Raw genomic sequence first — 14,147 nt, 5'->3', positions numbered from 1 at the left:
CATACATGCTGGGCAAAGCCAGTTTTTCACTCCACATACTCTGCCAGGGTCTGATCCTCTGCTGTGGTGCAGGGATGACTGTGTCTCTTGTCTCACCCTGGACTCTGATATCTGCCTGCCTCCTGGATATTCCTCCTGGGTATTCCCCCCGACTTGGCACATCTCCAAGCTGAACTCAACATCTTCGTTCACTCGACATGCTACAGATGGATGGACAAGAACAGGGAAAGAATCTGAGTTCTGACTTTACTGAATTTAGGAGCCCGGGAGCCACCCAACATCAAAACTCCTCCTTCCAAGACATAACTTGTCCCCTTAAGGTTTTTCTTTTTAATGAAACATAATTGTGTAAAATTAAGGTGTACGACATGTTGATTTGATACATATTTATAATGCAATATGATTACCACTGGTAACGTCATGTTACATAATTATAATTTCTTTTTTGTGGTGAGAACAATTAAGATCTAATCTCTTCGCCGCCTTGAAGTTTATAACACGCATTGTTGACTATCATCACTAGGTCGCAGATTAGATCTCCAGACCTTATTTATCTGCTAGTTGCAAGTTTGTACCCTTAAAACATCATCTCCCCAACTCCCCCGCCCACCCCTGGTAATCACCATCCTACTCTGTTTTTCTGATTTCAGCCTTTTTAGATTCTTCATGAGTGAGATCATAGAGTACTTGTTTCTTAAGATTTAAGCCACTTCTAGTTGGGGTTTCTAACACTTGGAGACGATAGTGCCTGAAATGATACACGGCCCTGCTCTCAGCTTTCTTCTTCTTTTTAAATCAGAGTTGGGCTTTATTTATTTTTAAAAAGATATTATTTATTCATTTGAGGGAGAGAGGGAGACAGAGAGCACGAGCAGAGGGAGCGGCAGAGGGAGACACAGACTCCCTGCTAAGCTGGGAGCCTGACATGGGGCTCAATCCCAGGACCTAGAGATCAGGACCTGAGCTGAAGGCAGAGGCTTAACCATCTTAATTAACCATCTGAGCCACTCAGGAGCCCCTGCTCTCAGCTTTCAAGCTCATTGGATATGCTAAAGAAGGATCTGCCGGCAACTGGCAATGGCAACGTTCCCTGGGACAGAGGTGAGCACCAGGCATTGTAGAAACAGAGAGAAACACATCCCCGGGAGCCCCGGGGATGGCTGGGGGAAATCTCCGCAGAGGTTAGCATTAACTGGCAAAGAAGAATCAGTTGGGCTGTAGGCAGGAGAGAGAGCACCTGCAAAGTTCTGAGTCTGGAAAACATTTGTTGTGCTTGCCTCTTGCAGAGTCGGGAATGGCCAGAGCAGAGGATGCTTGGCTGGGGGGAGAGGGGAAATAAGTTTCTGAGGGGCGCCTGGGTGGCTCTGTTGGTGAAGCGTCTGCCTTCAGCTCCGATCATGATCCCAGAGTCTCAGGATCGAGCCCCGCCTCGGGTCCCTTGCTCAGCGGGGAGCCTGCTTCTCCCTCTCCCTCTGCCTGCTGCTCCTCCTGCTCGTGCGAGCGCTCTCTCTCTGTCAAATAAATAAATAAATACAATTTTAAAAATAAATAAGTAAGATGCTGAGCTTGCCTGGAGCCTTGAAGGTCGTGCTAAGGTAAACTTAGCTGTTAGCCTGAGGGTGATGGAGAGCCATAGGAGGTTTCAGCTGGGGAGTGATGAGGTCGGAGCCCCTGTGGAGGAGGCCAACACCTTGACCATATTAAGGCCAACACCTTAATATGATCTGCCACATGCATGTGAAGGATTTGGTTCAGTGCCTGGCACGTAGGAAGCCTCCGATAATTTCAGAACAAGTGGACAGCCCGAGAAGAGACTAGGAAGGAAGAACAGGGCATGTGGTTAAGGATGTCTGCGTTCAGAATCTAGCTTTCACCCTTCTCCCTTGCCAGCTGTGTGAATTGCACTGCCGTGCCTCAGTTTCCCTGCCTGTAAGATAGGAAAGACAACAGATCATCACGGCGTGCACTGTGAATGGCATCTCAGTGTTACTAACTCTATGAGCGTGTCTGTGAGAGAGTCTCACCTCCTCGGCTGCCACGATACTCTTATTTACTTAGTAATCTTTTCTTCATCTGGGTTACTTAAATTGATTTCTGCCTTCATATTGTAGTAAAATATATGTAACATAACACTTACCATTTAAACCATGTTAGCTCTATAGTTCTGTGGCATTAAGCCACTCTTTTGTGGGAAAAGTTGTTCTAGGCAGTGGGCACAGTCCTGTGCAAAGGTCCTGGGGCAGCACGGAGTCAGGTGCATTGGAGGAACCGAGAGGAGGTTGTGTGGCTGCAGCAGAGTGAGCGAGGGAGAGACAGGGAGGAGAAGAGGGCAGGCAGGGCACAAGGGCAGATCCTGCAGGGTCTTGCGGGCTGAGGACTCAAACGCCCTTGCTCCCCGAGGTGGGAGCCCTGGGAGGCTGTGAGCAAAGAAAGGCAGAACCCGACTTGGGTGCTCACAGGTGCCCTCTGGTGGCTTCTTCAGGGAGGACAACCCGTGGGATTCAGGAAACGGGGGTGGGGGGGTGGAGGAACCGGGTGTGGGGTTCGGTGGTGTCTGTGCTAGTCCGGGTGAGCCATGATGGGGTGAACTAGGTTGGGGACTGACGAGTTGGTGAGAAGCGTTCAGTTTCTCGATGGATGTTGCAGGTAGAACCTGGGGGGATCGACAACGTGACTCCGAGGATGGGGGTCCCCCTCCCTCCCCGCAGCCTCAATTCCCATCTCCCCGTTGAGTCTGGCCCATAGAACCCATGCGTTTCCTGTCGTTCTCCACCTTGGAGGCCCCGTGCACCTGTTCCTGACTCGGTGCGCCCCCCTCTGCCGGGATCTGAGCGCCTTGTTGCTTGGATCCTCGTTGACCTCCTTTGTCCTTAGAGATGGTGGCGGAATTACTCTCATCAAAGATGATATGCTCGAGGTTCTCTTTCTCCAAACTAGTGGTGGCGGCATTCACGGAGAAGCAAGCAGCATCCGAGAGGACACCACATTTGCCTTCTCCTCGATGCAAGAGAGCCTGGCGCGGTCTGCCCTCCAACGCGTAGTGCTTTTATTCTTATCAGATCCTGCTCTTTTATTTTGTCCACGGCACTCACTGCTATCTGCATTATCTTCATTATTTCTCCCGGTCCCCCCTCCCGCAGCATGTTTATTGCGTGTCTTCTGCCACTAGACGGTCACCTCCACAAACGAGGGCAGACAGCTTGTTTGTCTCACTGAGGCCACGTCCGCGACGCCGAAGATGTTTACTTCCCCATCCCCGGAACCTGGGCGTAGGTGAGGCTGCCTGGCAAGGGGCATCGAGGGGGTTCATCAGCGGACCCGGAGGTGGGGAGAAGACCCTGGATTATCTGTGGGATCCCCGTGTAATCAGGAGCATCCTTAAACGGGAGGGAGGGAGGCGGCAGAGAAAAAAAAAAAAACAGAGACATGGTGGGGTGAGAAGGACTTGGCCTGACATTGTTGGCTTTGCAGATGGACGAATGATAGGAGCCAAGGCACGGAGGCAGCCTCCAGGAGCCGGGAAAGGCAAAGAAATGAATTTTCTCCTAGAACCTCCAGAAGGAAGAGAAACCTGCAGGAACGTTCATTTTTGCTTTAGCCAGATGGTTTTGGACACAGGACCTCCAGAACTGTGAGATAATAAATGTGTTACTTTAAGCTACCAAGTTTATGGTAATTTGTTTCAGTAGCAATAGGGTGTGGATACACTCAGCTTGGGACCTAGTAAATGCTCAATTAAATTTTTTTTTTTTTTAAAGAGATAGAGCATGAGTCGAGGGCAGGGAGGGGCAGAAGGAGAGGGAGAATCTTAAGCAGGCTCCACGCCCAGTACTGAGCCTGACATGGGTCTGGATCCCATCACCTGAGCCAAAATTCAAGAGTCTGATGCTTAACTGACTGAGCCACCCAGGCACCCCTCAATCAGTATTTGTTAAACGAAGGGTCAGGAGGTGACTGCAGAACCCAGAACTGGAGACGGTACAGTAAACCTTAAGTTAAGGGGCTGTCCGGCAGCCAGGAGTGGGGTGGGGTGCGGATCTCGGAGTTGATGGGGTTTGCCTCTGAGTCAGCACTGGGCATGAGGGCATGGAGTTCAAGGTCAGAGCTGGCAAATGCCCTCCCTGGGAACAGTTCAGAGACAGAAAAGGGGTTTCTTGATCACTCCCACCCCCAAACTACTGTCTTCACTGCATCCCAGTGATGCCAGCTGGCTGAGGGGTCCCAAGGATGTTCTTCTATTTTCTTTTTTAAAAATGACCTTAAAACTTAAAATAATTGTATTGTAAAAATTTTTAGAGTAGTTTGAAGTTTACAGAAAAATTGAGCAGAAAATACAGAGAATTCCTATACCCCCTTTTCTCCCTCTTTCTTCCCGTATTATGAACATCTTGCATCAGGATGATAACATTTGTCAAAACAAATGAGCCAACAATGATTCATTATTATTAACAAAGGTCCATAGCATGCACAAGGTTCACTCTTGACATTGTATCTTCTTCTTCTTCTTCTTCTTTTTTTTTGGTGATGATTTTATTTATTTGAGAGAGAGAGAGAGAGAGAATGAGCACACACGGGAGCCACAGGAGGAGGGGCGGAGGGAGAGGGAGAAGCTGACTCCCTGCTGAGCAGAGAGCCTGACACGGGGCTCAATCCCAAGACCCTGAGATCATGACCCGAGCCAAATCAAGACAGTTGCTTAATTGACTGAGCCACCCAGATGCCCCTCTTCTTTGGGTTTTGACAAATGTATAAAGACATGAAGTCACCACTACAGTCTTGTACAGAACAGTTTCGGGGCGCCTGGGTGGCTCAGTGGGTTAAAGTTTCTGCCTTCAGCTCAGGTCATGATCCCAGGGGTCCTGGGATCGAGACCCCGTGTCAGGCTCTCTGCTCAGCAGGGAGCCTGCCTCTCTGCCTACTTGTGATCTCTGTCTGTCAAATAAATAAATAAATTAATTAATTAAAAAAAAAAAGAATAGTTTCACTGCCCCCCAAGCCCCTGTGCTTCACCTGGTCCTCCCTTCCTCCCTTGCTCTGAGCCCCTCTGCAACCACTGATCTTTTTACTCTCTCTGTAATTTCATTTTTTTTTTTCAGAATGTCCTATAGTTGGGATTATACAGTCTGTAGCCTTTGCAGAATTTTTTTTTTTCCACTAAGGAATATGCATATAAGGACCCTCCTTTCAGGGTTTTGTTGTTGTTGTCGTTGCTTTAAAAAATCATGGTAAAAAATAAAAAATAAAAAATCATGGTAAAATAGAAAACTTGCCATTTTAACTGTTTTTAAACGTACAGTTCAATGACCTTAAATACATCACTGTGTTTGTGCAACCGTCACCACTATCCATTTCCAGACCTTTCTCCCCCAGCTTTACTGATATGTAACTGAAAAGTAGAACTGTGTACATTTAAGGTATACAATGTGATTTTCTGACATAGGTACACTTTGTGAAAGGATAGCCACAACCCTGTTTAATTAACACAGCCATCATCTCACAGAGCTACGTTTTTTTGTTTTGTTCCGTTTTTTGGTGGTGAGAACACTTACATTTTACTCTCTTAGCAAATGCCCAGAACTTTTTTTTATTATCCCAAGCTGAAACTCTGTACAGTTAAACAACTACCCGCCATCCCCCTTCCACCGTCAGCCCCGGTAACTGAATTTGACTACTGTAATACTTTGTACCGGTGCAATCATACACTATTTGTCCTTTTGTGCCTAGCTTATTTCGTTCAGCATATCTTCACGTTTCATCCCTATTGTAGCAGGTGCCAGGATGCCATTCCTTTTTTTTTTTTTAAAGATTTTATTTATTCATTCATTAGAGACAGAGAGAGAGAGAGAGGCAGAGGCAGAGGGAGAAGCAGGCTCCCCACGGAGCAGGGAGCCTGATGTGGGGCTCGATCCCAAGACCCTGGGACCATGACCTGAGTCAAAGGCAGACGCTTAACGACTGAGCCACCCAGGTGCCCATCATTCCTTTTTAAGGCTGCATACTACTACACGTACGGATGCACCGCTGTGTCTTACACATTCATCCATCAACGGACACTGGGTTGTTTCCACTTTTTTGGCTACTGTGAACAAGGCTGCTGTGAACATTGGTTAAAACCATCTGTCCGAGTTTCTGCCTTCAATTCTTTTGGGGTATATATCTTAGAGTGGCATTACTGGATCATACAGTAATCTTGTCTCTTTGTATCCTGTATTTAAACTGGTGAATTTTCCAGGTGGACACTGGCATCTACTTGTTATTTTCACTCATGTTTCTTTGGTGAGAAGTAAAACTGAACATTTGGCCCCTTGGCAGTTTTAGTTTCTCTTGGAAAGAGTCCCTTAATACCACTTGCTTGTTATCTGGAAAGTGGAACGAACCCTTATCAACTTGAGAACACCCTCTGTCTATATAGGGTTCATATATAGATATGGACCCCTTTTATGTCTTTTTTGTGGAATATATTTCCCCATTCTGCTGCTTATGTTTTCATTTTGGTCATTTCTTTTTGGATATGTAGATGTTTTTGTTTTCACGAAGTGAAATCTGACGTTTTTGTTATGTTTTTTGGTGATATGCTTAGCAAGTGCTTTCTCTTGGGAGATTGATATACACCTAATTTTATATTCATCCAGATTGTTCTAACAGGATAGAACAATCCAAGTTTAGCAAATTTTTAATGTGGCAAATTAGATTTAAACTCCGTTTTCGATCTAGCTTCTATTTATTATTTTTTAAAAAGATTTATTTATTTATTTGAGAGAGAGCACACACAAGCAGGGGGAGGGGCAGAGGGAGAGGGAGAGAGAGTCCTCAAGCCCACTCACCACTGAGCACAGAGCCCCACGAGGGTCTTGATTCCGGAACCCTTAGATCATGACCTGAGCCAAAATCAAGAATGTGATACTCAACCGACGGACCCACCCGGGTGCCCCTAGATCAAGCCTTTAAATACACTCATTAAAGACTTTATAGATTTCCTTCTCAAATTACCAAACAATTATCTCAGCCCCACTTATTGAACGACGGTATTGGAGAAAATTTTCCTTTCCAACCTGGACTGATTGCGAGACACTTTTAAGATCAATTATTTTAAAATGAGGTCTATTTCCAGGTTAGTCCTTCTGATGCATTGATTCAACAGCCTGCCTATACTCGTGCCTATTTGAATTCTGAATTCATTTTAGCTTTTTAACATTTGACTATCCGAAAGTGTTATTGCCGTCCTGATTACCTTTTTTTCTCCAGATTTTCTTCTCGGCGCGGATTTCATTCTTTTTTCCATCAGAGGTTCCCAGCCAGGAGTTTGCGGTCGGGGCATACTTGGCAATGTCTGGAAACAATTTGGGTTGTCACACATGGTTCCGTGCTGTTGACATAGAGACCAGGAATGCCACCGAGCATCCTGCAGTGTGTAGGACAGCCCCCATGACAAAGAATGATCTGGCTCTACATGTCCATCGTCCCAAGCCTGAGAAACTCTCCCCTCGATGAACTTCAGAATAATATTCATATATTCTTTTATTTATAAATCTTGATCTTAAATTGGATTTATATATATTTTGGGAGGCAGAGGGAATGCCCCACACAGTGTCCTGTTTTTAAGTTCTACTTTACGTCTCCCTATAAAGTACTATAGTTTTCTTTTAATGGGTCAGAGACTGTTACGTTTTTTCCCTCTGTATTTATTTTATTTCATGTGGTAGATATGGTGATGTTATTCTGAAAAAATGTCTCTGTCTCATGCTGATTTTTGAAAAGGCAATTAACATACACGGTTTAAACAGTCCAAACAGAAAAAGGTTAACCGGTTTCCTGTGTATTCTTTGAGAGATATTTCATGCATCTAGAACTGTCTGGGGATAGGTGTATGTTAACTGGTGTTGCTGTATCTCACACTCTCTTTTACTTTTTATTTTTTTATTTTTTAAAGATTTTATTTACTTATTTTGACAGAGAGAGAGATCACAAGTAGGCAGAGAGGCAGACAGAGAGAGCGGGGAAGCAGGCTCCCCGCTGAGCAGAGAGCCCCATGCGGGACTTGATTCCAGGACCCTGAGATCATGACCTGAGCCGAAGGCAGAGGCTTTACCCCACTGAGCCACCCAGGCGCCCCTCACGCTCTCTTTTAAAACACAAATGGTCGTGGGGCGCCTGGGTGGCTCAGTGGGTTAAAGCCTCTGCCTTCGGCTCAGGTCATGGTCTCAGGGTCCTGGAATCGAGCCCCACATCGGGCTCTCTGCTCAGTGGGGAACCTGCTTCCTCCTCTCTCTCGACCTGCCTCTCTGACTACTTATAATCTCTATCAAATAAATCAATAAAATCTTAAAAAAAAAACCCACAAATGGTCATATTTCTCCTACACTAGTCTTCATTTAACTTTTTTGTATAAAAATAGTATACATCTTGCAGATTTTCCTCATCTTCGGACAGATAAACTGAACTCATCCTTTTGCTAAAAAGGTCACGGTGTCCCACCGGCTATTTTCCTGTTATTTATATATGTTAGAAAGTTTTCTTTGAATTATTACTTTTTATGTACCATGTTTCTACCCAGACTCAGGTAACTCACTCTCAGCCAGTGGGAAACAGTCCTGTACCTTGCAGCCTGAAAAGAAATGCTTTTGAGAAAGAGACATATTTCGGGTGCGTTCCGTCATGTCTTTTCTCTGTCTCGGAAGCTCCTGGAAGGAGGCACCTAGGGAGGAGAGGCAAACACCTCGGTGCCCACACTTGCAAATGAATGGGCAGTGCTCCCTTAATGTTCTTTTTTGGTTTTATTCAGGTACAAATAGCTCCCCATAGAGGCTTTCCCATCTTCTAAGCATTTTATTCCTTCAGCCCAGCTGGTATCTAAATTCTCTGAAACTAAAGGAAGCTACATTCTTGACCACAGCTCTGCAGTTAGTAACCTCAGAAGCCAGGAGGAGCCCCTTAGTCAGAAATACCCCAGGGGCTGTGCCTCTGTTACACTGTAGCCTTCAGAAAGCGTGGCTTCAAGGGTAGGTTCAAGGTGGGAGTGTGGGGGGCGGGTCTGATGATTCACACTCCAATGGATAAGGGAATATCATTCAGTCATAAAAAGGAAGGAAGGGCTAATCCATGTTACAATATGGATGCAACTTGAAAGCATTATCCTAAGTAGTGAAAGTAACCAGTCACAAAAGGTCACATGTTACATGATTCCATTTATATGGAATGTCCAGAATAGGCAAACCCAGAGAGACAGAGAGCAGATTAGTGGTTGCCAGGGGCTAAGGGGAGGGGAAATGAGAAGCGGTTCCTTAATGGGTATGGGGTTTCAATTCAGGGCACGGAAAAAAAATTTGGAGCTAGTGTGATGGTTGCACAATGTTATGAATTTACTAACTATCCCTGAATTGTACATGTTAAGAATGGCTAAAATGGTAATTTCTGTTGTATGCCCTTTGCCACAATAATAATTTAAAAAAAAAAGAATCAGAACAGTAACTGAGTATATTGGAATACGGGTTAGAAATGGAGGTTTTAAGAATCACAGAGCCCTGGGGAAGAGGAAAACACACCCCCAAGGGGAGCAGGACGGACAGACATCAAGCTGTGTGAGCATGTCTGTTCTCTTTTTTCTTTTTCCTTTTTAGACTTTTAAAAATTGAGATATATATTGACATATAACATGGTGTAAATTTAAGTTGTGTGGGGTGTTGGTTTGATGCCTTCATATGTCGTGATATTAACACAGCAGCATTAGCTAACTTCTTTATCATGTCACATATTTATTTTTGTTAAGAACTGTTAAGATTTAGTCTCTTAGCAACTTTGCAGTTTATAACACAGTATTGGCGACTATAATCACTGTTGTGCATTAGAACTCCAGAGCTTTTTATCTGCTGGTTATAATTTGTATCCTTAAACGGCGTCCCCTAATGCTCCCCTCCCCAGCCCTGGTAACTAACCATTCTACTCTGTTTTCATAAGTTCGAAGTGATTTTTCTTTTCTTTTCTTTTCTTCTTCTTTTTCTCCTTCCTCTTTTGTTTTAAGATTTATTTATCTATTTGAGAGAGAGAGTGAGAGCACAGAGGCGAGGGGCAGAGGGAGAGGGAGAGAGTCTTTTAAGCAGACTCTGCACCAAGCAAGGAGCCTGACGGGGGGGCTCCAACCCACCACCCTGAGATCACAACCCAAGCTGAAACTAACAGTCAGATGCTCAACTGACTGTACCACCCAGGTTCCCCCAAGATGATTGTTTTCTTATACCAATGTCACACACTGACTTTATAACCTCACGCTGAAAAAAAAAAAAGAAAAAAGAATAAAGAAGACCCATGAAAAAATATGAGAAGATTGCAAGTTACCATAACTTGTTGATACAAACCCTATGTGAATGGTTTAAGGGATGAAAAAGAAAAAGAAAATTTTGAAATATTTGAATTGATTAAGTATTTTGAGAAAATGTATAGGTCTCTGTTTCTTGGGGGAAAAAGTTATTTAGGTTGATTCTAGGTTTTGTTGCAATGACTATCCTTGTGAATATATATATATATATTTTTTTTCTTTTTTTTACACTTACGGGAGTACACCTATGCAGCATATAAATTCCTGGAAATGGGGTGAGAGGTGGAAAGGGTCAGTGAAATTTACTTGTTGAAAGTCATTGCCAAATCGCCTCCCATTGATTGACCTGATTTGTACCAGTGATTACAAGAGTGTCTGCTTTCTCACAGATGTTCATATTGTGTTTGCCTGTTTTTCTGATTGTTGGTAAATTCCATGAAGGTGATGTGGGTGTATCTATAACCATGAAGAAAGCTGAACATCCTCTTTTATGTTTAAATCCCTTTTGTATTTTCTTTTTTTCTTTTCAGCAGTCTGTTTCTGTGAGCTGTCTATTCACGTCCTTTGCCATTTAAATTGTGGCAAACAAGAATTTGGGGTTTTATCTCACTGAAAAAGAAATGTTATGTTTTGTATATTTTGTAATATAGTATAATGCCTGTCTTTTATCTGTCATTTAATCTTTTCTCACTTAAAATTTTTTTCCTTTTACAAATCTGATTTTTGACCTTATGTATGATTTTTTTTTGCTATTCATATAATCTGTTTTTACATAGCCAAATTTGTTATTTTTGGATTTTAGATTTGGGACTTGTGCCTTGCTTAATGAGATACTCCCTACTTTGAAATTATGAAACACTATTTCCACATTGTAGCGTCTTATGGTTTCATTTGTGAATGGCGGCGGAGTTCATCAAATACATTTGTAGTTTGGTCATGCGGGTCATGAGACTTCCCTCCCTGATCTGTTAGAACGGTGATCTCGATGGCTAGACTTCCTAGCATTGAACCATGTTTCCACTCCTGGTTCCACTTGATCCTGCTGTTGGTGCTGTGTGAGTGTGTGTGTGTGTGTGTGTGTGTGTGTGAGAGTGTGTGCGCGCGTGTGCTTTAATTTGCTTGGTTCTGTTAGTAGATTCCCCATGCTGAGTTTTTGCACTGTTATTCTCAAATGAACTCAGTCTGTACTTTTTTTTTTTTTTTGCCTCCTGACTCCTAAGTGTAATGTATTAAAGCAGGTTTCCATGACAACATAGGAGTCTTGATTTACATTTCTTTTCCTGCTTCAATGAAATGGAAAACAGCTAGATTGAAGATGATTGCACCAGAGGGTGAAATCTAAGACTAAGAGAAGCCCCCAGCAGGTTGCCGGTAAGGTCTCCCCGTGCCCCCTTTCATGGGCAACAAAAAGGTTCGGTGCCTATATTCATGAACAATGAACCAAGCTTTCTTTCTCTTTAGATCATTCGAGTACAATGTATTTAAATGTCAAACCAAAGGCAGGCTAACAAAAACAAAGCGAAATAAAAAGCCCCAAAGGGTTTTCTGTTTTTTTAAGTAGGTTCCACATCCAACGTGGGACTTGAACTCGCAACCCTGAGGTCCAGAGTCACGTACTCTACCAACGAAGCTGCCAGCCCAAATAGTTTTTCAAAATTTAAAACTTTTGATTTTGAGATGATGCTAGACTCCATGCAAAGTACAGCAAATCTCTATGTCCACACTCTTCACCAGACTTACAAATTTTGTCAAACTTCATCACATCCGCTTTGTTCTCTCCTTCTCTGTCTTTTTTTTTGAAATGGTTTGAAAGTCGGTTGCAGACATTCTGCCCCTTTATCCCTACATATTTCATTTAGTATGTATTTCCTTTTTTTTTTAAAAGATTTTTCATTAATTTATTAGAGAGAGAGTGAGCACAAGAAGGGGGTGAGTAGGAGAGGGAGAAGCAGACTCCCTGCTGAGCAAGGAGCCTGGTTCAGGGTTCGATCCCAGGACCCTGGGATCATGGCCTGAGGCGAAGACAGCCACTTAACCTACTGAGCCACCCAGGCACCCCTCCATATGTATTTCCTAAAACTAAAGACATTCACCCACATTGCCTCTGTACAATGATCAAATCAATATCGATTTGATTTTATTGTATAATTGATGGACCTTTTTCAGTCCTCCCTCAGTTGTCCCAGTAATGTCTTACCTGACAACAGAAAATCCAGAACCAACTTTGAGCACTTAATTAAGGTGATGTCTGCCAGCTTTCTTCTCTATGAAGCTACTGTTTTTCCTTTTCTTTGTCATTGGCAGGTATCTTGCAGAGAGATACTTGGAGACCATGGAAATATTCCTTTACTTCTCAAAACTCCAACCATCAGGGTTTTGTTTTTGTTTTTGTTTTTGTTTTAAAGAGAGAGAACCCAAGCAGGGGGAGCAGCATTTGGAGGGAGAGGGAGAGACAGGCTTCCTGCCGAGCAGGGAGCCAGATGTAGGGCTTGATCCCAGGACCCTGGGATCATGACCTGAAGCAAAGGCAGACCTTTAACTGACTGAGCCACCCAGGCGCCCGCCCCAACCATCAGTTTTGACATTCACAGATGGTTCTTGCCTGAATCAATTATTTGAAAGTGCCAAAGCCTGGTTTTTCTGCTTCTGTTCCAATGATTTTTAAAAGTGAGAGGTTGACTTTCAATTTTTAGATGACTGTTTTTTTGGGGGGGAGCTGGGGGGTTTTACAAAAGAAAGAGTAAGTGGTTTCAGGAAGTGGTGGGGTGTTCATTTCCAAGTCACAACTGAAATGATCCTTTCGTCTTATATCTAACACACAAGTCCTGTGTCCTGAAGGATTTCCAGAGGCCAGCGTGTTTCCTTCCTTGTGTTTTTCAGCTCGCGCTTCCCACCCGGAACTGTGGCGGCTTTTGGGGGCTCCCGTGGATCCGAGGGAAGCCCACAGCTCCGGACAGGCTTGCACAAGGAGGAAGGAGAACACTGTTGTACCCATAATTCCTGATACCCTGGGACTGCAGCTACCTCCTCTTTGTTATCTCTGGGTCCGTGCTTGCCTCATGGCATGGGATGAAAGATTCTCGGAAAGAAAATCAGATTATGTGAGCCCTTTTGTGTAAACCCTCTAGCGGCTCCCCATTGCTTCTAGGATAAAGGCAGTTTGGAAGGGGGCTTAACGTGGTATATTCAAGGCTCTTCCCCTCCTAGCCCTGACTTTGAGTCTACCATCCCTTCTCTCTCTGTGCCTGGATATGCCTGTCCTCCCCTGGGCCCCTCATGCTGGTCTCCCCCCACCCCCCAACCCTTCCATTCCCTCCTTCAGATTTCAGCCCAAACTCACTTCCTTGGAGGATCCAACCCTATCCCCCCTACCCACACCCCACTCTATGCCCCCAGGGTTGTTTAATTAATGTGCCCCCCCCCCCCAGACCATGAGGTCTACAAGGAAACCTAGCGTGTTTATTTTGCTCATTGTAAATCCTCATTACTTATTGTATGTTGATTCTTCCATTCAACAAATATTTATCAAGCACCAGCTAGGTCAGGCACTGGGTGTAACAGGGTGAAGACGATGCACACAATTTCTGCTTAGTGGGGAAGGGAGAAGATACACAGAAAACCCAAAGAATTTCAGGGGGTGCTGGTGTGATGTCAGTAACAGGGAAAGGGACAAAGGGATGAAGGGGGAGGCATTTGCAAAGGGTGGTCGGGGAAGGCTCGTTGGAGCACAGAGGCGGGGCCGGATGCTGGAGGGACAGGAGAGGGAAGAGCCAGAGGCGGGAGTTGGTTTGGTGGGTTAGAGGAACAGTGGGCTGAGCTCCTGGCAAACTAGTAT

Source organism: Martes martes (genome assembly GCF_963455335.1).
Source record: "Martes martes genome assembly, chromosome: 1".
NCBI lineage: Eukaryota > Metazoa > Chordata > Mammalia > Carnivora > Mustelidae > Martes > Martes martes.
Note: the sequence above shows the minus strand (reverse complement) of the source record.